Source organism: Pezoporus occidentalis, unplaced genomic scaffold, assembly GCF_034315485.1.
Source record: "Pezoporus occidentalis ecotype Australia unplaced genomic scaffold, CSIRO_AGI_Poc_V1 ctg27, whole genome shotgun sequence".
In the NCBI taxonomy this organism is placed as follows: domain Eukaryota; kingdom Metazoa; phylum Chordata; class Aves; order Psittaciformes; family Psittacidae; genus Pezoporus; species Pezoporus occidentalis.
In genome coordinates, this window is record NW_026914611.1 from 1,541,463 (window position 1) to 1,569,001 (window position 27,539).

Genomic DNA, 27,539 nt, shown 5'->3' on the forward strand with positions numbered 1-27,539 from the left:
ACTTAACATGGAAGCTGCTTACCCTTTCCCTGAAACCGTGTTGGCCAAACCGTTCTCCTCCTGACTGTTCGCCACATATTTTATGCTTAAATGATCAGAGCATCGGAACACCTCTCCTATGAGGAAAGGCTGAGAGAGTTAGGGTTTTTCAGCCTGGAGAAGAAAACCTCCTGGGAGACTTTATTGCAGCCTTTCAGTTCTTAAAAGGGGCCTATAGGAAAGATGGGGAGAGACTGTATAGCAGGGCTGATAGCAATAGGACAATGATTTTAAACTAAAAGAGAGTAGATTCAGACTGGATGAGAGGAAAAAAAATTTACAATGAAGGTGGTGAAACACTGGCACAGATTGCCCAGAGAGGTGGAGGATGTACCATCCCTGGAGACATTCAAGGCCAGACTAGATGTGATTCTGGGCAACCTGATCTAGTAGAAGATGTCCATGCTTATTGCAGGACATTGGACTAGCTGACCTTTGAAGGTCCCTTTCAACCCAAACCATTCTGTGATTGTTTCATTTTTAAACTCTTTCAGACAACCAACAACCACGTACCACTTGTTCTCACCAAACAGTCTAACTAGGCGTTTAAATTGTGTGAAAAAAAGAGATGTGAGCCAAGTTTCTAGGGTCTTAAATGTACTGATTAGAATATCATGTAATAAACAATTTCACTTTACTTAGAAAGGTCACTGCAAACAACAGGTTTTTGCCAGAAGTAGTTGCACGTCAGTCCTCAAGATCTATCCAAAGAATGGTAGAAAAAGGCTGTAAGCTTAGACATATTTCAGGCAACACTGAATTTTGTACCACTGCTGCCAAAACCATTTGACATAAGATATATATATATATATGTCCTGGTTTGTTGGATAAATCTGTGAGAAAAGTATGGAACTTTCTTTATGTCATGTAAGTGAAAATAACAATATTAAGATAAACACACTGCAGGTCAGTGTGTGCAGTGCATCTTGTCAGACTTGATTCAGCTCCTGTGTTGACTAATAAGTACCTGCCTACAGTTATTCAGTCTGAACACAAGAATTCTTGTTGCTGCTACTGTTGCCCTTACTCTAAAATACTTCAAGCAGGGAAATATTTGTTCTCTGTATAGCAACTAATCCAATTATTTATGATCCCTAGAAAAGGTCACAGAAATAATTTCCCCTCTGTCTTTTCTTTCTTTCATTCTTCCTCTCTCTCTTTCCTTTCTAACAAATAATTAGAAAAACTACGCTGGCATCACCAATATCATTCAATGAGACTTTTGTAATTCTGAAGTATCAATCTACAGACATTACTTCTCTCACGGTACATTTCATCTGAAACAATGAACACTTGAAGGGCTATGCTTAAACTTACTATATCTTGAAATACCTTCATAAATTGTTTTGTTTTTATTTGTAGCTTGGGTTAACATGAAAACATTAAAAAGCACATTAACATAATGGTAATTAATAAGACAGAGTTAAAGTTGGCTATTTGTTGTTTCAATTTTTATATTCTGTATCACCGTGTTTTCCTCTTGGAACATTTTTTATTACCGTGGTTGATATTGAAGGCATACTTGAGTTCCCTTCACTCAAAATACATCTGGAATTATCATATAACCATAAAAATCATGACAGTTCCCAAAAAAGACACAACTCATTTAAAGTGTGCCAGGTGGAACTGGAATTCTGGCACCATAATGCATGTTACATCTACATGAGTGAGTAAAAACCCCTGCTATCAACTGCAGTGCATTAAAGGCACCCCTGGAGCAATGTATTTCCTTTCACAAGTCTGTGAACTTTGAGAATAATCTAAGATTCAAAGTGTCTTAAGTGGGAACAATAGTGAAATTTGTTTGAAAATGCACTCTTGATCCCAGCTGAAACAAGGCAAACAATTCTAAAGCCTGCAATTCTAACACCAGTCTTCTGCTCATTTTAGAAAGGCACTTTCTCAACATAAGAAAGAAGTCCATCATTTACTGTGTAGGAAGGATAAAGCTTGGTGTATTCCCAGTAATTTAATGGCATTAGTTTTGTAGGAATTAGCTCAGTATAGGTTTCACAGAATCACAGAATCATTAGGGTTAGAAGGGACCTCTGGAGACCATCTAGTCCAACACCTCTGTCAGGGCTGGGCCAACTAGAGCAGGTTGCACAGGAATGTGTCCAGGCAGGTTTTGAATGTCACCAGAGAGGGAGATTCCACAACCGTCCTGGGCAGCCTGTTCCAGTGCTCTGCCACCTACAATGTAAAAAAGTTCTACCTTATGTTGAGGTGAAACTCCTTGTATTTTTTTTTATTTTATGGCCATTGCTCCTTGCCCTGTCCCTGGATGCAACTGAAAAGAGTCTGCCACCATTCTCCTGCCACCTACCTTTTTTTTTGATAAAGATACATATCAGCTGATGGCACAAGTAAGAGTTCCCAAACAAAAATCTTTATCACCATTGGTTAATGAGAATTTTTTCTGTTGACTTCTAGGTAGCAAGATTTCATTCCCAAATGATTATCCAACATCCTACTACAAAGGTTGAAAGTAAGACAATTTTTTGTTGAATCATTTCTATATCTTAAGGTGAGGTATCCAATGTATGATTTAAAATACCACTAAGACTGAAACTTGATAAAATTAAATGAGTGCTTCTAAATTCTTTTGCCTTCCCAAAAGTTATTGCAAACAAAACATTGTATTAAATGCATTTTCTTAGCATCCCCTAAAACATTCAAGAGGTTTACAGCTAAGTAAAATCTTTGGAAATACCAGCAAAGTTATCCACAAACTAGCTGTAGGCTAATCTTCATTGATCATTAGATAACCTCAAAAATGGAATAGACTAATCATTAAAATGGTTTTAAATGAACAATTTAACAAAAAATATATCTCACACATATACACATAGTCAACCTACTAAATTTTTTGCTTTTTCAATGGATAGAGAGTGGTAATAAAATGTGTGCTCATACTAAGTGACCTGTCACTGGGAATTAATTTAAAGCAGATGTGGTTAAGTAAGGCAGAAGTTATCCAAAAGCTAAGGCATCTTTTCAGAATTCAGCAGTGGAATAACTCCACTGATTTCAGTGGAACCATATTGCATTTAAAGAGAGTGATAGAAGAGATCAGCAGTTTGACTTCTGCAGTTGTATTTAGTTAAACCACCATGCATCACTTTTTGACTGCGTTACTGTGTTCACAAACACAAAAAAGCAGATATTATGACATAGAATTTGAGGCTGGCTTTTTCATTTCCTGATGTAAATTATCTATGATACAAGATATCTTTTAAGATACATGATATTGTTTAAGAAACTTCATATAACATACTGCCCCAAGAAATAATATTTCAAATGACAACAGATATTTCTTGAAGATTTATTAATACTATTTTATTTATACTATCAATAGAGCAAACTTTGGTGTAACTTAGAGTATTTCATCATCCCCATTACTATGCATAAATTAGCATTTCTTGCTACAAAAATGAGGCCAAGGACTAAAGCACCAGTCAGAAGATAAAACAACGTGTGTCTTAATATTTTTTAAACATAGTTAAAATTACTGTTTTTCAAAACTGGACTAGCTATTTATTTCAGGTTTTAACCTCACCTGGAATTAGCATTCTACACCAACTAGCTTCCACTGAAAATGCCTCAAAGCAAAATCAGAATATCTGAGTAACAACTTTTCTTCTCTGCACATTGCAAATTGTATGAAAGAACTTATTTTCTGTATTATAACTGAAAAATCAACAGTCAGGAGCTGATATCTCAGTAAATAGTCCCCTGCTGGTATTTTTCCATGCTGAAGAAAAGCCACCTAACTTATCAATCTAAAAGTATTAATGTATAATAATTATATTACAGGATTTGTTATGAGTCAAATACCAGTGATGTCTATTATTTAATATCATACAAAATCATATAAGTCATGAAATGTTTCTACAGCCACTAAATGTGAATTAGCTTGAATTATCTCATATCCATGGAGGTATAAAACAATAAACCAGAAACATCCTCCTAGACATTATTTGGACAATGACATTTCAAACATACATTAGGTAAAATGTGCAAGGCAGTCAGATACATCAAGTAACTTCAGTACTTCTCATCTGTAATGCCTTAAGTTTAGAATAATTTGATTTGTTGAAAAGAGAAAATAATATACACGGTCCAAAATTATTCTATAAATTCTCTATTTCAGTATGGTAATATTTCATCTTGTGAAATAATGTGAAGTTCACAGGGAATGTTTGGGTAGATAGAACTAACATTATGCTTGGTTTTCTTTTTGGAATTCAGATGTTCAGACTTTTCAGCCAAGGGCAAGGAAATATTGCACACTGGAACATTACTGAGAATAGCTACACTCCTCTAACCTACCCTGCATGCAGAACAATGCCAACTTCAGTCAACACTAGGTATGTTCCTTTTTCAGGCCACAGAGAAAACAAACTCTTAAACTTTCCTCTTACAAGACCTCTTTTTTCAACACTTGGATTAGGAAAAGCTGCAAGCCCATCCATGGAATTTCCATGCATACGATAACTCCAAACTAAATGAAAATCAGCTTCTTAGACTGAATAACATTCCTGCCTATTCAAATGTTTCCTTATTTCCTGTGTTGTAGTAGATGGATCTCATTCATCTGTTATTCTAGATGTTTCCCTTTCATTTAAATACAGAACAAGTCCAATTATCCCTTCAGATATTCATGCTTTCATTTCAGCTTTGATTTCTAAACCCATCCATTTACTATCCTCCTTGTTCTAACTCTCTAGGATGCTTAGTTCATAAAATTATAGAATGGATAGGAGTGGAAAAGGACCTTAATATCGTCTAGTTCCAACCCCCCTGCCATGGGCAGGGACACCTCACACTAGACCATAAGGCTCTAATTAAACCATAAATATGAGTGGTATAATTTGTAAAAGGGGTCATCAGATCCATAATTTTGTATCTTTAATTATGTATTTGTCCTGGGTTCAGCAGTAGCAGTCATGTTTTTTTTTCCTTTGTGTTAGCTGGTGCAGGGCTGTGTTTTGACTTCCAGCCTGAGAACAGTGTTGGTGAAGTCGATGTTTTCAGTTGTTGCTAAGTGATGTTTACCCTGACCAAGGACTTTGTGAGGCTCATGCTCTGCCAGGGAGGAGGGGAAGCCGGGAAGAAGCAGAGACCGGGGGCACCTGACCCGGGCTAGCCGGGGAGGTATTCCATACCACAGCACGTCATGGCCGGGGTGGGGGGTGACTGGGAGTTACCCAGAAGGACACGGGCTTCCGGGTGGAACTCGTTTTCTTGGCCAGTGGTATCGTATTCTCTTCCCTTGTTATTTTCCCTTATCATTGTTGCAGTTGATAGTAGCGGTGGTGATCTGTGTTGTACATTGGTTGCTGGACTCTTTTGTCTCAACCCGTAGGAGTTGCACTTTTTCGATCCTCCTCCCTGTTCCTCCGGGAGTGGGGAAGGGGAGAACCCCGGTGGGGGGGGGACACGGACCTCGATTGTTGTCAGCTTGGCACCACTCACTGGGAGTGAGTGAACAAGTTACCTGACTTGGTTTAAACCACGACAGTTATTTTTGGCGCCCAACGTGGGGCATGAGGGGTTGAGATCAGAACAGATCTGACTGGATTGATAGTCATTCGTCACGATGCTGATTTATTTGCTCTCAAGTTTGTTCCTCTTGATCTCACAGTTTCAGTATATCGTATCTTACTCCCATCCGGTATTTGCTATATTAGTGTTTTTCAAGTGTGGGGCTTGGGCTAAGGTTTTTGTCCCATTGTACTTTATGGTAATGACTTGTAATACAATAGAATCATTGATCATGAAACTGATCTGGCTTATGTTCCCAGTGTGGTCACCACCTTTATACTTTGGGAGGTATATGATGGAGGTGCTTAGCAATTACACATCTTTTTTCTCCTTCTCAGGTGCTCAACCTGTGAAGGAGGCATCCTTTTACCCTCCCGGTCGTCCCCCCAGACCATTTACATTTAAGAGTTTTGAATTTTTTGAATGGCATTTTAATACTTTTGAGACTTGTTTGCTGATGGTGATGGGAATCACCATGCTAACACGCATACAGAGTGTGTTTTACCCACTACTGATTTCAAGAGTTAAGCAGAGTCAGGTTTGGGTCTTGTCTGGGGTCAAACGACGATGTAGGAGGACCCAGAAATTTTCCCTGAGGCTGGACAGCCATGAGTGGCAGGGTGTGTGGGGTAGTATGGGCAAGTATCTAGGTCAGTGGGCCCCTCCAGTACTTTGGAATTTCACTACCGAACAACTGCAAAATCCAGAAGAATTAGTAAAACACTTAAATGAGGTGTGTGGTCATTCTGGCCATACCAGAGATGGACAAATCATGGCAACGTGCTGGGGCTTGGCCTATGCTTACAGGGCCTTGTTCAACACTATCCAGCACCTTCAAAAGGAAAAGAATGTCGGCGGATCTGAGGGCAAAGCAACAGTCGCTACTCAAACTTTGGCTGCAGTGAACTGTGCAGCTACCCCAGCGGCAAGTACAGCAGCTGCTCAAACTTCAACTGCAACAGACAGCGTGGTTACCCCAGCTCCAAGCACAGCAGCTACACCACCCCCAGCAACAAGTACAGTTGCTACTCAAACCACAGTGATAATCACTGCAGCCAAACCAGAGGACCAATTCGTACCAATATCAGTTGCCCCTGTACGCAAGAGAACAAGCAAAAAGGAGGCAAAAAGGGTGAAGCGAGATGAAGAACCAATGAATTCACCACCCGGTCCAGAATCTGATCAGGAGTCATCATCCCATGACGAAGAAGAAGAAGAAGAGGTAACTTCTCGACCTCGGACCTCAACCGAGCTGCGGAATATGCGAAAAGATTTTACCCGTCAACCAGGGGAGCACATCATCACCTGGTTACTCCGATGCTGGGACAATGGGGCCGATGGTCACGAACTAGAAGGTACAGAAGCCAAGCAGCTGGGATCATTTGCTAGAGAAGGGGGAATTGACAAAGCAATTGCAAGAGAGAAAACGTCCCTCAGCCTTTGGAGGCGGCTCTTGGCAGCTGTGAAAGAAAGGTTTCCGTACAAGGACAATGTTACGAGTCGTTCAGCCAAGTGGACTACTCTAGACAAAGGCATCCAGTCTCTGAGGGAATCGGCCATCGTAGAGATGCTCTATCACATCAAGCCGAATAACGGGGATACACCTATAGATCCAGATGAAGTTGAACGTACACGACCCATGTGGCGAAAACTTTCACGGAATGCAACGTCATCATATGCCCATTCATTGGCAACAGTAACCTGGAATGACATAGTACCACTAACAGTGGATGAAATGGTTCATAAACTCCGAGAGTTCGAAGACAACCTCACCCCTTCCATCATCTCAGCCGTGGAAAAACTGTCCCAGGACCTCAAACAATTGAGGGACGATCTATCTGATTTATCCAGCTCCTCACGTGTACCAACACACGTCTCAGCTATTAACAAAAGGCATCCTATTGTTCAAGAGAGGAGATAGATACAGGAGGTATACGCCACGGGGTACCCTATGGTTTTACCTGCTGGATCACGGAGAAGACATGACAAAGTGGGATGGAAAACCTACTTCAGCTTTGGAGGAACGGGTGAGTGAACTGAAGAGGGCAGAAAGGGCCAAGACTGATCGTCCCATGAGAGCTACGGCTTCAGTCTCTGGTGAGCAGTTTCCCAGATGGAATGGAAGAGCTGATTTTACTCCAGCTCCTGTCATAACGAAGAATAATCCCTTTCACCACGACTTAAGTGTCCAATGCTGTGACGACCATTAGAGGGGCCCTGCCTCCAGCCAGGTGGAGGTAGGGGACAATCGGATTTACTGGACTGTGTGGATCAGGTGGCCTGGCACATCAGTCCCACAGAAGTATAAGGCTCTAGTAGATACCGGTGCACAGTGTACCCTGATGCCATCAAGCTGTCAAGGGGTGGAACCCATCTATATTTCTGGAGTAACAGGAGGATCCCAAGAGTTGCCTGTGCTGGAGGCTGAAATCAGCCTTACTGGGAGGGAGTGGCAAAAGCACCCTATTGTGACTGGTCCAGAGGCTCCATGCATCCTCGGCATAGACTACCTCAAGAGAGGGTACTTCAAAGACCCAAAAGGGTACCGGTGGGCTTTTGGTATTGCTGCTTTGGAGACTGAGGAAATTGAGCAGCTGTCCACCTTGCCTGGTCTCTCAGAAGATCCCTCTGCTGTGGGGTTGCTGAAAGTTGAAGAACAACAAGTGCCAATTGGAGTCCTGGACGACAAGTTGCAGAAACTGCTGACGGAGAGGGTGAATCGAGTCAGTTTGCCGAGGTGAAAGCCATCCAGCTGGCCCTGGACATTGCTGAACGAGAAAAGTGGCCAGTACTTTATCTCTATACTGACTCATGGATGGTGGCAAATGCCCTGTGGGGGTGGTTGAAGCAATGGAAGCAGAGCAACTGGCAACGCAGAGGTAAACCCATCTGGGCTGCTGCACTGTGGAAAGATATCGCTGCCAGGGTGCAGAACCTGGTGGTGAAGGTACGTCATGTAGATGCCCATGTACCCAAGAGTCGGGCCACTGAGGAACACCAGAACAACCAACAAGTGGATAAAGCGGCTAAGATTGAAGTGGCTCAGATGGACTTAGATTTGCAACATAAAGGTGAATTATTTTTGGCCCGTTGGGCCCATGACACTTCAGGCCATCAGGGCAGAGATGCAACATATAGATGGGCCCGTGATCGAGGGGTGGACTTAACAATGGACACTATTGCCCAGGTTATTCATGAGTGTGAAACACGTGCTGCAATTAAACAAGCCAAGCGGTTAAAGCCTCTTTGGTATGGAGGACGATGGTTGAAGTATAAATATGGGGAGGCCTGGCAGATTGACTATATCACACTGCCACCAACCCGCCAAGGCAAGCGCCATGTGCTTACCATGGTGGAAGCAACCACCGGGTGGCTGGAAACATACGCTGTGCCCCATGCCACTGCCCGGAACACTATCCTGGGCCTTGAGAAACAGATTTTGTGGCGACACGGCACCCCAGAGAGAATTGAGTCAGACAATGGGACACATTTCCAGAATAACCTTATAGATATTTGGGCCAAAGAGCATGGCATTGAGTGGGTATATCACATCCCCTACCATGCACCAGCCTCTGGGAAAATCGAACGGTACAATGGGCTGTTAAAAACTACACTGAGAGCAATGGGTGGGGGAACTTTCAAGCATTGGGATACACACTTACCAAAGGCCACCTGGTTGGTCAACTCCAGAGGATCTGCCAACAGGGCTGGCCCAGCCCAGTCAGAACTTTTACATATTGTAGAGGGGGACAAAGTTCCCATGGTGCATATGAAGAAGAATTTGCTGGGGAAGACAGTCTGGGTAATTCCTGCTTCAGGTAAAGGCAAACCCACTCGTGGGATTGCTTTTGCTCAGGGACCTGGATATACTTGGTGGGCAATGGGGGAAGATGGGGAAGTCCGATGTATACCTCAAGGGGATTTGATTTTAGGGGAAAACAGCCAGTGAACTCAATTGTATGCTGTTGCCAGCTGTGTAATGCTTTTATAGCCCATCAACTAGATGTCTCCAGGTCACCAGCGACTGGCCCTGACTTCCCTCCAGGCATCATCCCAACAGAGAATGAACTTTGAACATCATGGACCGAATGGACTCGGCAGCATTATAGGGATTGGTCCATGCACTAAGAAAATGATCTTTTCCTCTTGGTCTGTATGTATATGGATGTATATATATGGGAGAGCGATGGTGTATTGAAAATGTGGGATCTGAGCATGACGTGAATGGTATGGAATAAGGGGTGGAAAATGTCCTGGGTTCAGCAGTAGCAGTCATGTTTTTTTTTCCTTTGTGTTAGCTGGTGCAGGGCTGTGTTTTGACTTCCAGCCTGAGAACAGTGTTGGTGAAGCCGATGTTTTCAGTTGTTGCTAAGTGATGTTTACCCTGACCAAGGACTTTGTGAGGCTCATGCTCTGCCAGGGAGGAGGGGAAGCCGGGAGGAAGCAGAGACGGGGCGCCTGACCCAGGCTAGCCAGGGAGGTATTCCATACCACAGCACGTCATGGCCGGGGTGGGGGGTAACTGGGAGTTACCCGGAAGGACACGGGCTTCCGGGTGGAACTCATTTTCTTGGCCGGTGGTATCGTATTCTCTTCCCTTGTTATTTTCCCTTATCATTGTTGTAGTTGATAGTAGCGGTGGTGATTTGTGTTGTACATTGGTTGCTGGACTGTTCTTGTCTCAACCCGTGGGAGTTGCACTTTTTCGATCCTCCTCCCCGTTCCTCCGGGAGTGGGGAAGGGGAGAACCCCGGTGGGGGGGGGGACACAGACCTCGATTGTTGTCAGCTCGGCACCACTCACTGGGAGTGAGTGAACAAGTTACCTGACTGGGTTTAAACCACGACAGTATTATTTTATCAAAAGTTACTAGTGGTTTATAAGTCTAATATACAAAAGAAACAAGAATAAAAGATAAATATCAAGCATTGACTAGAAGCAGATTTAAAAAAAAATTAACTCCACCAGAAGTAAATGTCAGAGCAGATGCGTACGCTGATAAAGAGGAATAAAAAACTTGGTTTTTCTCTTAGCTATTTTTAGTATTAATTTTGTATTTCCTCCATTCAGAAAACATGGGAGAAATAACTTTTTAGTTGCTGTTAGTTCATTGTATTTTGCTTATTTTTAGCTTTCTTTCCTTTTTCATTAAGTCACTATATAAGTAACATCAATATTCTATTTCCTTTCCTGGCATATTTTTCAGGGAATATTTTCATGTTTTTTTCCTGTAAATGCATTCTCAGAATATAGCACATAGCTGATGGCAGGGATTACACATATTCAAAGAATAAGATTCTAAAAGAATCTTACTGACTATATAAACTACAGTCTTATGTAGCCCACATGACTATGTCAGTGAGAAAAGGCATGATCTTAATTATGCAGGAATTAGACTATGATAATTTTGTATTGTAGGCCTTAAATTATTTTCTTACTGTTAATTTAATGATTATGCAGTGAGATTTTATTAGATAGATATATGGAAAAATGCAAAACTTTTCTAAAGTTATCCCTAATAACGTCTACTAACACAGGAAAACTGCTTAGTGGAGTATCAGCTAAGTTAAAAGGAGACCTGGTTTGAAATAGACTTACACATTTATTATTATGCTGTTCAATTACTGTGCCTTACTGAAGAGAAATGCATCAACATATTCATTTAATAAATGGAATAAACCTTCCACTTAACCTGATGGCAATTATTTGCAAAATGTATATGTTTCTGTCACAAGATACCAATTCAAGAAAATTAATAGACCATCTACTTCTAGTTGGCTTATATATAAATGTTAGGAACTGGCAGTACTTCAGCAAGCAGGCTGGAATGCACTGATTGCCTTTGACAGGTGTGGCTTGTGGACAAAATGAGAAAATTTACTAAAGGATTCAACGAGGAACTTGGTATATTACACAATGTGGCTGTTCTTATTTGTCTTTTGTATTTATATTTTAGCCTTTTAAAAAACTATGGAAAGTATTATATCCATTGGCATATTACTAACTCAGATTTTTCATTAAGCAAGAAGTATTCCTCACCTCTGAGTTTTTTCACGTTATTTTCTGTTATATGCTATAATTTTCTTTTTCTCTTCTATGTTTTTGTATTATAAACACATCACAAATATTACACTTTATTCTCCACTTCTTTTTGATTTATATTTTGTGGTGAATATATATAAAGCAGGAATTATGTTTGCATTTCTTCTATGTAGTACTTTCTATACGCAAACAGGAGCTGGACATGCTATTTTTGTGAAACACCAGAGAGAATAGATAAATGCTTTTCAGCAGCAAGAATAAACAGATTGCTGTTTTTCACAGGAACCCCTCTCATGGGTCTGTAAAGTAATTTGCTGGAAGCTTTTAATGCTTTTACAAAAAGCAGTTAAGAGAAGTTACACAGTTTTGTCTGACCCTGTTATTTTGTGACATTTTTAGTTGATGGGTTTTGCTGTCAAGGAACTTAACTAACCTTGGCTAAACTGACTTCTAGAGCCGATGTTGCAGTATATCACTTGAATGTTCTAATTACATTTTATAAATAAATCATATTATGGAGCATATGTGTTGTATTTACTGCCTAGTCACACGGCACAGTGTTCTTACATGAGGATTTTTTCATTTCTGTATCACTGGAGTTATACAGACAAGGAAGGGATGCATTATTAGCTTCACATTATTTTCATATTCACTTTTAAGACTTACATATGTATTGGAATGGGAACACATTTTGTGTTAACTGATCTATATCTGCCTCTGATAAGTTAATAAATCTCTGAAAATCTCAGAGCACTCAGTGAAGTCAACACGTCACAGAAACATTTTTGTATAGGAAAAACAAGTTTAGTTACCTCTATTAAAAAGGAAAAAAAAGTGTTAATACTAATGTACCTGTGATAAGCGAGGGACAGAGGACAAGATGTGTAGATACAAATAGTATGTTTTATTAGAATAATTTGGTATAGTTAGAAATAATTGGAATTTATTTTCTCCCAAGCCTTCTTCAGATCTGAAATAGAATGTGAAAACTTTGATGTTCAGTAGAATCACAGAATCATAGAATAGTTAGGGTTGGAAAGGATCTTAAAATAATCTAGTTCCAAACGCCTGCCATGGGCAGGTACACCACACACTAAACCATCTCATCCAAGACTCTGTCCAACCCAGCCTTGAATCCTGCTGCAGATGGAGCATTCACAATTCCCTTGGGCAACCTGTTCCAGTGCCTCACCACCCTTACAATAAAGAACTTCCTTCTTATAACTAACCTGAACTTCTTCAGTTTAAGTTTTAACCCATTACCTCTTGTTCTATCACTGTAGTCCCTGAGAATGAGTCCCTCTCCAGCATCCTTGTAGGCCCCCTTCAGATACTGGAAGGCTGCTATGACGTCTCCCCACAGCTTTCTCTTCTCCAGGCTGAGCAATCCCACCTTCCTCAATCTGTTTTCAAACGAGAGGTGCTCCAGACCCCTGATCCCCATGGCCCTCTTCTGGACTTGCACCAAAAGATCCATATCCTTCTTATGTTGAGGAACTACCAGAACAGTAGAAATTACTCCAAGTGAGGTCTTACGAGAGCAGAGGGGCAGGATCACCTCCTTCAACCTGCTGGTCACTCTCCTTTTGAAGCAGCCCAGGGTACGGCTGGCTTCCTGTGCTGTGAGCACACACTGAAGCTGGCTCATGTTCAGTTTCTCCTCCACCAACACCCCCAAGACCTCCACAGGGCTGCTCTGAATTTCTTCTCTGCCCAACCTGTAGTTGTGCCTGGGAATGTCCTGAAACAGGTGCAGGACCTCGCACTTGCCCTTGTTGAACTTCATGAAGTTGGCATTGGCTCACCCTTAAGTGTGTCAAGCTCCCTCTGGATGGCATTCCTTCCCTCCAGTGTATCAATCAAACCACAGTGCTTTGTGTATTGGAAAAATTGCTGAGGGTGCTCTCAATTCCACTGTCCATGCCACTGATAAAGATATTGAAGAGGATCTGTCCCATCCCCTACCCCTGAGGGACACCATTCATTATTTTTGTCCAGTTAGACACTGAGCTATTGACCACAACTCTTTGCATGAAGCCATCCAGCCAATTCTTTATCCAGTTCAGAGACAAGGAGGTCATGCGGGACAGTGTTGAACACTTTGCAATAGTCCAGGTAAATGACATCAACTGCTTTACCCTTGTCCATCAGTTCTGCAGCCCTATCAATAGAAGACCACCAAATTGGTCAGCCATGATTTGCCATTAGTGAAGCCATGTTGGCTGTCACCAGCCAGCTCATTGTTTTTCATGTGCCTTAGCATGCTTTCCAGGAGAATCTGCTCCATAATCCTGCCAGGCACAGAGGTGAGACTGACTGATCTGTTGTCCCCTGGGTCCTCCATATTACCCTTCTTGAAAATGGGGTTATATTTCCCTTTTTCCAGTCATGAGGAAGTTCACCTGACTGCCATGATGTCGTGGTTTAAACCCAGCCGGTAACTCAGAACCACGCAGCTGCTCACTCACTCCTCTCCCCACTTTCCTCCCTTTGCTTCTGGAGGGATGAGGAGGAGAATCAAAACAATGTAACTCCCACAGGTTGAGATAAGAACAGTCCAGTAACTAAGGTATAACACAAAACAACTACTGCTACCACCAATAATAATAATGATAAGGGAAATAACAAGGGGAGAGAATACAACTGCTCGCCACCCGCCGACCGATACCCAGCCTGACCTGAGAAGTGATCTCGCCCTTCCAGGTAATTGCCCCCAGTTTATATACTGGGCATGATGTGCTGTGGTATGGAGAACCTCTTTGGCTAGTTTGGGTCAGGTGTCCTGTCACTGCTTCATCCCAGCTTTCCCTCCTCCTTGGCAGGGCATAAGACTCAGAAAGTCCTTGGTGAGCTTAAACATTACTTAACAACAACTAAAAACATCTGTATTATAATCAGCATTGTTCCCAGACTGAAATTCAAAACCACAGCACTACACCAGCTACTAAGGAGAAAAATGACTGCTAGTGCTGAACCCAGGGGACATGATTTTTCAAATATGATGGACAGTGGCTTAGCAACTTCATTCAGGACCCATAGATGGATTTCATTAGGTCCCATGGGTGCACATTCAGGTTCTTAAGATGGTCTTGAAACTGGTCCTCTCTTTCAGTGGGCTTAAGGTCTTCATTCTCACAGTCTATGCATCTGCCTTGCTAGACTTGGGTGGCATGGTCAAAGCATTTGCGGGTGAAGACTGTGACAGAGAATTCACTGAAAACCTCAACCTTCTAGAAATCCAGCATAGCCAGTTCTCCCATTTCCTTCTGGAGAGGGGCCATGTTACCCCTAGTGTGACTTTTGCTTGCCACATGCCTATAAAAGCCCTTCATGTTATCTTTCACATCCCTGGAGAGCTTCAGTTCTATCTGGGCCTTAGACTTCCTGACCTGATCCCTAGCTTCCCAGACAATGTCCCTGTACTCTTCCCAGGCCACCTATCCTAATTTCTACCTTTTAGAAGCTTTTTTTTCCTTTAAGTTTTTTCAGCACCTCCTTATCCTCCCATGGAGGCCTCCTGGCCCTCCTGACACATTTCCTTCTAGTCAGGATTAAACACTCCTGAGCTTGTAGCAAGTGATCCTTGAATACCAACCGGCAGTCTTGTCCTTCCTTGTCTTCTAGGGCTTTATACCATGGAACCTTACTGACCAGGTTCCTGAAGAGGCCAAAGTCTGTTCTTGAAGTCCAGGGCAGTGAGCTTGCTGCCTGCCCTTCTCACTGCCCTGAAGATCTAGAATTTGAACATCTCATGATAACTACAGCCAAGGCTGCCTTGGAGGGCCACATTGCCAACCAGCCCCTCCTTGTTGGTGAGCATGAGGTCAAGCAAGGCACCTCTAAGTGCTATGTTAAGGTCAAGAATATAAAAGCTAAGTTAGAGACAAAGCAAATAAATTTTTGTTGGAAGCTCCTGGAACCAACTGTGGAAAAAAGCAACAAGTAAAGGATGATCTTAGTGGTTATTTTCAGGTAACAGACAGAAATGTAGTTCAGAACGTTTTAAATAAAATGGAGTGTGCATGGAGGAAAGTTGAGGGAGAATTATATGCAATAAGAGCAAATATGAAGAGACTTTACTGAATTATCATTAATGTTCTGTAAAACCAAAAATCTCTGCCGAACAGAAACTCCTATGAAATAAGTGTCAAAGACATAGTTTCTGCTAAATAAAAGCTGTTTGAAGAGCAAAGTTGAACCTTGTGGTAAGCTAGCTAATTTCTTTGCTTGTTCTTAAGGCCTTAATTACTCTTTCTCCCCATACCTAGCCATGGTTTGGGATGTAATTCCCTTTAGGAGCCCCTCTGAAAGAGAAGGTGGGTGAAATTGCACTATTGTGATTTTACCAGTTGAACATAATCTTAAAAAAAATATTGTATTAGGTTTTGTATACACCCATACACCCTTGTGACAATTCGCAATATATTACACATACCTTCAGATTCATGCCATCAAGATTTCACTCCACATGTTGGACATGATGGAAGTAGGAAGCTAGTCCTAGAATGTCTGTCTTCTATACCTGAGATTATTTACCACTGCAATTCTGCAAGCACTTTTATTTTTTTCATGTTTTGACGTTGAAGTAGTCTTGGAAAGAGGAAGATACAGTGCTGGCTCTGTATCTATTTTAGATTCAGGTATAGACTTCAAGAAGAAAAACACATTTTTGTGTTTATGTATATTCATTGTAATAACATTTTATGAACTCTAAAGATCTTGCATGTGTTTATGTGGTCCATAAAGCTACGCAATTTAGAAATGAGTATTGAAAATACTTATTTTCTACCGATATGTTACACATTTTGATATGAGTTTTGCACTAAGAGATAGATCCATATAAAAGAAGTCCCACATCATTAAAGAATAACAAATGGCATACAGAATCTCTTTAGTTTACATTGCAAACTTATTGTGCTCTGTGCCCAGCAGTTACTTTTCATCTTTTCTCAACTGTATCATAAATCCTCTCAAAAATAGCTTCTTTGTAGATGTCATCATATGTAGTCACCACACCTTTTAAAAGCAAAGATTAGAGGTTTTCCTTCTAGTAACAGAGACTAAAACAAATATAAAGAAAATTAGTTTTGTGTCAGATGAAGTTACTCACAACTTTGTCATGAAACTTAAGGAATATTCCTAAATGAGAAAATAGGACAGTTGACAGGACTACTCCCAGCTGTAAAAAGTGCTAGTAGAAGAAGTAGATGATTGAGATCTTAAAATGGTACTGAATTATTATGTATTCTAACCTTACTTCCTTTAAAAATGAAAAAGAAGCACTGATTAACATAAACCAGTAAACAGTTAAGGGGAAGCCATAGCACTCAGAATTTCTTTCTTCCTCTATCCAAATTTCCAAAGCAGTGTCATTTTCCTTCATAAAGTAATGGGTGAGTTTTTAAGGTCACATACAGGGTTTTTGCTATTTAATAAATAAAAAAGGAACAAAATATAAGACAAATGAAACAATCTCAACCAGATGTCATATAGAGAGCTATATGGTGATTTGGATAAATATATTTAATGCAGATGTTTGGGGTTTTTTTTAGGCACTTCCCACTGGTAAAGGAGAAAAATGCCACAAAAAAGAGGTGAATATTTTGTGTCAGTGAGTCATATAAAGTTATTACTTACAAATCATAAACCAACTGAAATATGTTATCATATGTGAATATGCAGAGCTATCAAATTGCATAATTAGATCTCTATCCATATGATATAGGTGCTTGAATAAGACTGTTGATTAAAATATAAAGAGAACTTAAGTAATATGATAAAGACATTAGGTATTCAAAGAGATAAAGTTATTAGGTCAACAGTTATGGCTATTAAAAGTAAACTGGATGAAACTTCCAATCACAGAACAGAAATTCTATTTAGTAGGTTTTGTTGAATGCTCTGGAAGATAGCAATGAAACACTGGGAAACTTTGTTGAGAAGCTCTAGAATAAAGAGTTAGCAATGGGCTAATTCATTCTTTGACATTATTAGGCTCTCATAAGCAAACATATATCACCAAAGAATTCACGACTTAGAAGAATAACACTAGAATAAAGCCTCAGAGACATCATTAGCAAGTAAACTGCTGGAAAAGTGAACCAGCATGCTGAAATAGACCATAACAAGACCTCTGCAAATACGTTCTCTGAGGTTTAGGAGCTTTGCTTAGAATTACATGTAGTTTCACCATGTTCCCACCACACTAGTGTTCAAGAGCTGTTCAGGCATCGCTCACTGGTTGGGACTGTTACATCTAATTTTAGGGTGGAAATTATTTAGTAAGCATCAGATTTTTGGTTTCCATTTTAATTTCCTCAAGAAGGATTTTATTTAAGAAGAAAAAATTATTTCAGAAAAAATAATTTTGTGATCAACATGCAGTAAGAGGGACAATAATGGAAACCACGTTACTTCCCTGAACTAAACCAGAAATACAGGTTCACATAGTGTGAGTTCTTATTTTTGTTTGTCAATTAAGAGGAAAAATTAGATGAGGGAATAAATTAGAACAAAGCCAGTGTACATATGCTATTGTTTTAGAATCTTGCTTTGAGACACTGGTCAAAGGTGCAGACAAAACAGGATAAGCCATCTGCCTAGAGCTAAATGTATGTAGTGTGACTTGTAATTGTAAGTAATTGCTCTGACTATAAGCCAAAGACTCAAGCAAAATATTGCTGTTCCTCTGAAGAGAAAGGCAACAGGCCTATCATATAAAGGGATGTATCAGAGAGTAAGAAAACACAAATTAACCTGAAATTCACGTTGATGACAACAATGTGTTGTTTGGTAGTGCTGAATGGAAGCTTGTGATTTCCCCATTTAAGTTTCACATGACATACTACAATAATAGATAGCTTCAAAGAAAAATAAAGCCAGTAATTTACTAGAGAGACTGCACGTGTATGATAAACAAGAAGACAGTAGTGCTTGGGCAGCTTTGATAAATGGTAACTAAGCTCTAGGCATAAAGTCAGCTGTGTATTACAAGGTTGAGTGAAGAGTGTAGATGAAAGAATGAAAAGGAAAGTCAGCCCTGCTCCTCTGAACCAATGCCAAGATGTTCAGAGCTCCTAAGTTATCACATATCCCCAAAATACTCTTTTTCAGAGAACCTTAAAAGTATAAAACCCAACTGACTACCCTTCATTGTTTATATATGATTTTGCTCTTGCTATCTCTTAATCTGTCCAAAACCTTTTCACCACCTCTATCACACATGCTCAAATTCTCATCCAGGCCTGATTCTATCTCCTTTTTATCTATCTGCAATTTGCCATATTCACATCCAAGACATGACTTACTCTATGCAACCAAACCTGTCAAAATAGTTGTCCTATTTAGTGATTATATCACTTTTTGTACATTGCTCTGACTATTGCTGAAGGAAGAGTTTACATCTTTTTGCTTAGCAAAACTGATTCAGTTAGTTAGATAAAATATTACTGTTACTTGAAAATAGTATATCCTGACATGTATAGTGCAGATATTTTACACCTACACCTAGGTAGTTTATGTTCTGTGGCACCAATACATCTGCCCTGTGCATGGTGACAGCTAAGTCATCACTGGATATTTAACTGAATGATGAAATCTACCCTTAAATATGCTATGGAAGGAGGAGAGAAGAACACCACAATGAACTTGAACTAAAACTTTCAGAAAAAAAATGTATCAAATACAAGTTGGAGAAAAAAAATGCTTTTCAGCTCTACTGAGAAAATAAAAATGTGACATACAACTTTAAAAAAAAAAAAAGCTGAAATCTGATTTTGCAGATAATTTTTTTCCATTGCAATGGGTAAGAAGTGACTAAAGAAATAAGGTTCAATAACACTTGGGTTTTCATGTGCTTACAGCAACATTTTAAATGCAATCTTGTTCCTCAGATGATTTTGACAGGTTTTACTACATTTTTACGATGAGATATCTTTTTCCTAAGCACTTAGTTTTCAATTAAATATAATCCCCTAAGATTATATTCTACTATGAATAATTAAATAAGAGGATTGTAAGAAGCAGATATGTTGAAATACAGTTCCAAATTAGATGTGTAGGTAAAAGACTGATAATTTTCTGTATTGTCCTGGGTTCAGCAGTAGCAGTCATGTTTTTCCTTTGTGGTAGCTGGTGCAGTGCTGTGTTTTGACTTCCAGCTTGAGAACAGTGTTGGTGAAGCCGATGTTTTCGGTTGTTGCTAAGTGATGTTTACCCTGACCAAGGACTTTGTGAGGCTCATGCTCTGCCAGGGAGGAGGGGAAGCTGTGAGGAAGCAGAGACGGGGCGCCTGACCCAGGCTAGCCGGGGAGGTATTCCATACCACAGCACGTCATGGCCGGGGTGGGGGGTGACTGAGAGTTACCCGGAAGGACAGGGGCTTCCGGGTGGAACTCGCTTTCTTGGCAGGTGGTATCGTATTCTCTTCCCTTGTTATTTTCCCTTATCATTGTTTTAGCTGATAGTAGCGGTGGTGATTTGTTGCTGGACTGTTTTTGTCTCAACCTGTAGGAGTTGCACTCTCTCGATCCTCCTCCCCATTCCTCCGGGAGCGGGGAAGCGGAGAGCCCCGGTGCGGGGGGGGGGGGGGGGAGACGGACACAGACCTTGATTGCTGTCAGCTCGGCACCACTCACTGGGAGTGAGTGAACAAGTTACCTGACTGGGTTTAAACCACGACATGTATTCTTTTAGAATTACAGTAAGCATAACTGTTAAAAAAAATAACCTTTACCTGAGAAAATGTCATGTTTTTAGGAGCATTGTCACTGTGAGGTGATATTATTTGATCCATACCTTGTTTTTGAACACAGTGTTCACTTCTGGTGTACTTCTGAGAACTATATTAATGGCATGCTATCAATAATTGAATCAGAAAACTCTTAAGTAAACCTGTGCTGGCTATAAATTTTCAATTTATTATTTTTTGCAGTTTGGAACAGTTGTCTTTGTAATCAATGTACTGCTTATTAACTCAGGATTTGGTGCATATCAGTACTTCTGGGCCTTGTCTTATTTTTCATTCCCATGTGAAAGACAGCTGATAAAATCAATGAAGCATGACTCAGTTTTCAATCTAGGAGGGTTTTTTGTTTTATACACAGAAGATTTCCTCTTATATTCATATTTAATAACATTATTTTATAACCTCTTTAATTTCCTGTTCATTTTCATGCAATATGCTATTATAATATGTTTAGTTTTGTTAAAGTGACATGACAAGGGGTAACGGGTTAAAACTTAAACAGGGGAAGTTTAGATTGGATATAAGGAGGAAATTCTTTCCTGTTAGGGTGGTGAGGCACTGGAATGGGTTGCCCAGGGAGGTTGCGAATGCTCCATCCCTGGCAGTATTCAGGGCCAGGTTGGACAGAGCCTTGAGTGACGTGGTTTAGTGTGAGGTGTCCCTGGCCATGGCAGGGGGGTTGGAACTAGATGATCTTAAGGTCCTTTCCAACCCTAACTATTCTATGATTCGATGATTCTAAGTGAGGTTATGAAGAACTGAACAGACACCAGCGTATCTCTTAGCATAGCAAAATTTCCACATTATAAAAGTTCTCTCAGGGTTCAGAAGCCATTTATAAGTTTTCACTGAAGTAATCTGAAGTTGCACTATTTCTTTCAAAGAAGTTATGATATCCGTGTATGTAAACTGTGACTTTCTTGACCATGTATGATCCTATTGAATACTAGTACAGAAATTTTGGATATATAAATATATATAGAGATTTGATAGCTACCTACTATTGAGACTAGTAAACATGCTGAAAAGTCAAAATACACCTTTGACTTCTATCGATTTAAGCATAAAAAAAAATGGTTTGTCTTTTTTTGAGGAAATCTGGACAGTTCTGAGATAAAGTAGATTTAGAAAAAAAAACAACGACTAAACAAAATCTTTTTGAAGATAAAATAAATAGTATAATTTTCCTAAGGTTCTAAAACATGTATCTTTGGTGATTAGGATCTCACCATTACCATTAGATAGAAATATTCCATCTTCCTTTGTAGACACTTCTGGACAGATTGTTGCCAATGGAAGTAAAATATTTGTTCCGTCATCAGGTAACTTTTGGACATAACAGCTGGGATCTTGCATTTCTTGGCTAACAACTATGAAATTCTTCCTCCCTGATTCTTCCTTCCTGATTTCTTCTGCTGAAATCCCATTATTAATTTGCTAAGCATATAAGCTTCTTAAACTTCCTTTTAAAGTCCACATGAGGAGGAATTTCTTGCAAGCACTTATCCAAAGCTAATTTATCTAGAGTACAAAAGCATACATATGAGGTTGATTGAATTTAAAACTACATTAAATAAAGTGAGCCTTCCAGAGGCTAAGGAAAGTCCCCTTGCAAAGCACAAAATTCTTCTTCCATCTTCTTTAAGAAAGCACAGTGAAGAAACAACAATCAAGCCAGAAGAGGAGATACTCATTTTCAAAATACGGCTAGGGGAGATGGGAGATTTCAAGCTCTGAACAAGACTATGTCTTCATGCGCACATGATGCTGAGAAGAGTGCAGCTGGTAACTCAGAACCACACAGCCACTCACTCCTCCCCCTTCTTCCACTTCCTCTCCCAGAGGGATGGGGAGCAGAATCAAATGAATATAAACCCCATGTGTTGAGATAGGAAGAGTCCAGTATCACAGTATCACAGTATGCTGGAGATTGGAAGGGACCTCAAAAGATCATCTAGTCCAATCCCCCTGCCAGAGCAGAAGAATATAGCGGAAAGAGTCCAATAAAGGGACACGAAGATGACAAAAAGACCGATGTGGTTGCTCATGTGAGGAGAAGTTGAGAAGGCTATTTAGCCTGGAGAAGGAAAGGCTCCAGCAGGAACTTTAGACATCTGATTAATATCAGATAGCAAAAGAAGATGGAGCCAGACACTTCTCAGTGTATCCTCTGTCCACTTTACTGTGAGGTGGTAAAACACTGGCATGGGCTTCCCAGAGAAATTGTGGAGTCACAATTGGAGCATCACCCTTGGAGATGTTCAAAACCCAACTGAACAAAGCTCTGAGTGTGCTCACATAGCTGATCCTACATTAACGAGGGAGGCTGGACTAGATGACCTCTAGAGTTTCTTGCCAACCTCATCCATCATGTGATTCTGTGTTACTCTCAATAAAGTATGTATGCTCTAAGCAGCAAGAATATACAGAACTAGTATTTATTCTGAGCATGTTGTCCAAGGCCAACTAGAGAAATGTCCATTTTTTTTCATATATAGAATAGTGACTTTGAACACAAAGCTATTTAAACACAATCAGAAAAATCTTAGTATGTCAAGGACAACTTTTCATCAAATTACCTGTGAGTACAGCACTGTAAAACACTACATTATATTGAATTGCAAACTAGCAACACTGGCTACGTGTTCCAGCTTAAGAGGTGCGAGATGTGCAAATAAAGGTCTTTTGTCTTCAGGCACTGATCTCCAGAATTACAGTCACCGAAGTGCTGAAGGATAATTATTTATAAGAAAGGGCAGTAATCATCATATTGATCATGTATCTCCTATATGACCTATTCTGTCTCCCACAGCATGATTTCATATGTCAAATATTAAATGCAATGACCTGAAAAGGTTGCTTACAGTCTATCAATGCCAATAATCTATCCCTACAAAATGTTTTCATTGTCTTCATAAAAAAAAATGACAAGGATAAGTGGTTATAACATACTTTGATGTCATCTCTTGCACACTGCCACTGACTTGCAAGCCTCTATCAGATGATATAGACAGCTCTCAAGGATGCCATTTGCCTATGGGTAAATATGCACTCAAGTACGTAACTGCTTTTGAGTTTTTAGTTTCTGCATTTTCTCCAGTGCAGCACTGTGCAGAGACCCCCAAGGACGTCCTGTGACAGCTGGAATGCCTGTATTACACACTACCAATTGCATGATAACTTCATATCTGAGAAGCTGAATTAATTAACTCTGTCTGTACAAGGCTGTTCAGCTTCTTTTTCTAAACCCTCTTCTTTGGGAACTGTACGGTGGATAGCTTTACTCAGCCTGCAGACAATATAAGAGGAACAAAAAATGTAATCATCTAGCCCTACCTGAGACACAAGAGACGGAAAAGAGTTTGTTGAGAAGAACTGTCTGTCCACAGAAATGGCTTTCACAGTTGTTTGGACAACTTACAGAGTTTTCATTGATTAATAAAACTGTTTGAAAGCAGAAGTGGAAGAAGGCCCACATTCAGCTACATGCCAAAATCGCCATTGAAAAATGCCCTGGCTAGCTCCTGAGCTGGACATTTTGAGGAGGAAAAGCAGCCCAGAAATGAGTACCAGAAGCAATTTGGACAAAACCCTGCCAAGCTTGATTTCTTCCCCTTTGAGTTCTATACAGTCACTCAAAAGTATCCCATCTTTGACATAAACAATATTTGTCTGGGTTATTTAAATTATTTTTTTGATTATGTAAATTAAAACATTAATTTATTGAAAATTATTTGTAATAATTATTTTATCTTAGAAAATATTATACTCTAAGCTAACAGTTAAATTATTATTAAATTAATGATTTAAATGGAATTATATTTGCACTATTCTATTTACACTGTTTGACTTATCTGTATAAATATATCTAAAAGAATTATGGGAGAAAGGGACAAATACAGAAAGATTTACCAAATAGGATGAAAATGATATCAGCTTCATGCTGCTAAAAAGAAAAATAAACTACAGAGGAGAACTGAATTTCTGAAAGAAATAGTGCTTGTCAGAGCTTTGAGAGACAGGTCTGGAAAAGGGGAAGAGGCAGAAACATGGAGGACTGTATATTGCTCCCAGCAGTCACAGAGGAATATACAGACAAAACGTAGAGAACTGTTTAGAAATTTAGTTGTCCTCTTTCTCCATTTACTTTAGTCTAATTTGCCACCTGAAAGAATGATCTAGCCTCTATGAAAGTACAGTTATTGGATCTCACCGTCTGTTAGCTCCAATAGAAAACTACTGATTTCGTTTTTTTTTTTATAAGAAAAACCAATTCTTTTTTTTAAATTAAATGGTTCTCTGGGAATTCCCCTCTAAAGCTTGGTCTTGCTGCAGGATTGTCATAACCCTATTCCTGATGTCAGTGCACTAAGAGTTTCACTATTACAAAAAAAGTATGGTAGATACATATAAACCTTACTGTATCAAAATGTAAGTTTATTATTTTAGAAGAAGATTTATCTAGAACTTTTTTTCCTCTAAAGAATTGATATTTTTATAAAATTATTAAAGTTTCAACAGTGAGCTGGAAGATTTTATCACTCTTTTTTATATTGTTCAGGCCATCTTTTATTGCTTTTGCCTTGTGTCCTTCAAAATGCGTTTATTCAATGCCTTCCCCTTGTGCATAAGTCAAAATCTACCACAAAATAGCACTTCATTAGCTGAATTAGAAGAAAAAGAAACAAGCTCTAGAAAGAACCTCCAATCTGGGACAGAAATGCAAGCCATGTACTTTATTAGTGTCATTTCTTTGCTACTTTTAGCCTGAAGAGGTTCCCTCTAGATGGGAGGCCAGAAAAAGAAAACAAAAGAAGCTCTAATAAGAAAAGATCTTTGATACCCATCTAAAGATGAAAACACAACTGAAAACTATGAGTCCCAATTTTCTATTTAGTCTTTGAAGCATTTCTGTTACTGAAGCTGCAACAGTATTCAAAATGGTATCACTGCTTTTTAACATGCTGGTTCTAAATAAAAGTATTCACATTTTTCCTGAAGAGCTGGTGGTATTAGCAAAATGAGATTGTGTTTTATACAGAACTACAAAACCTTATCATATATTAATTTTTTTTAAATAAAGTAGGCTTTTTGATGTATATTTTGTGGTTTACTTGTTTATTTATATGCATGCATATTTACTCAACTTGACAAAAAGCCATTCAATTCCTATTTAACCAGAACATAAGAAAGATAACCCTGGAAAACAAACAAACAAACAAACAAACAAATCCACAAAATTGAAAAAAAAAAAACACCAAAAAAACCCAAAACAAAAACCAAAACCAAACAAACAAAAAAAAACCAAACCAAACGAACAAAAAAACTGAACCCAAACCAAACCAACAACAACAAAAAAAAAAACACCACCAAAACCCAACAATAACAAAAAAATCCCCACCCAAGCATGGGTTAGGCCAGACAGATAAATTAATCTAGAAAAATTTAAACTGAAGATATGATTGTGGTTGATATGTTTGCTGCTTTACCAAATCTAGTATGAACAAGAACTGGCAAGCCCCTGGATCACAGCACATAGCTGCCCAATATACCTTCCTGTGTTCCAGTGTGTGATGCCTTAGGTATCTGCATCCAAAACAGATTTATTTGCAGATAATCAGATGCTGACTGCATATAATTCTCATTACTGTTAGTAAAAGAAAATTAGGCTATCTGATATCAACAGAACGCATACCTAAGTATTTTGATAATTGGAAGTAACTAAGTTGATAAGTAAAATAGTCTTTGGGTACTCCATTATAAGGATATAATTCACTGTTTAATTCAGTATGAATATTTACAGTTATAAATTAAGGACTCCAGATGATTTTAGCTTCTGCCAGAATAATTGAATGCCAAGCATCTGCCAACAATCAAATCTGTTAAAAAGCCTCTTAAATAGCCCAGCAATAGAAGAAGGTAAGGCAACACTGAAATAATAAGTCTAATCTCAGAGGAAGGAAAGGGAATAGAAAGGCAACAAGCAATTTTGGTTTGCTTATTTTTTTTCTATTTACATATAATAAAAAGGTTATAATTTTGTTTTCATTTATAGTTGGTGGCTGGCTTCATAATATACTCTAAACCAGGATAGATGTCATTCATTAATTACTGAGTGCCAGTCAAAATAATTCTGTTATAGAACTACTTTACCTAAGAAAGACATGTGAATTTCATATAACACTTGATGATAGCCTTTCCGCTTTAATTTTCTTTACATATGATTAAAGAATAGCAAAAAAATCCCAAGTGGTGTTTTGTTAGTAGATTCTTTTTTTGAGAGAGATATCTTTATTTGCAAACTGCAATTCACAGTATTTAAAAAAAAAAACAAACAAAAAAACACTTGAGAGAAATAATTAAAACACAGTTGTGGGAAAAAAAAAAGTGTCTAGGACTTTCATTTACGGTTCCCTTCTCAAAGACATTTCTCATTGGAAATTAGAAGATTTTCTCATTGCAAATAATGTTTCAATGCAGAGTATGCTCTCCTTTTTACCTTCAATTGGATACATTTTGGTCTAAAATTTCTTAATCTCTAAAATACAAAGGTTTTTCTTAGCAATAGGTACAAATATGTACATCCTAAATATGACTTCTTAAAAGAAAATGGAACATTCCAAGCTTACCATTCAAGTGAGGGGCACATCTCATATGACTACTGGAAGACAGCACTTAAAATGGAGGTTCTTTAACTTCACCTGCTGTAAGTAGTCAAAGCAAGCACCTTGTATAATTAACTCTTTCAGTCTCTCACCATTACCAATGAGCACAACATGCCATGATTTCTGCTGCACAGGTGCTTCCTTTACTTAAAACAGGACTGACTATACAAGATGACAGTAGACATTAATTAGAGATGTATAATATATTGTGGGTTTGGTGGAATGAGAACTCTGTGTATGAACAGAGACACTTCTTGTGATCTGTTCGAGCAGAAATCAATTTCCTTTTAGGTGAAAAATAGAGCAAAACTGTCTCCTAGCACACATTCCCAGTTCAGAGGCCACTTAGCATCATGCTTTTATCTTTTTTCCATCTGTGGCTGTGTGAGATTGCTGATTGAATTAAGCCATTCAGAGTAATAAAGATGGAAGTTAATTGTGAAAAAATGCAGAGAACTGAATGAGACTTAGTGACTGAGAGAGAAAATGGCAGAAGAAAT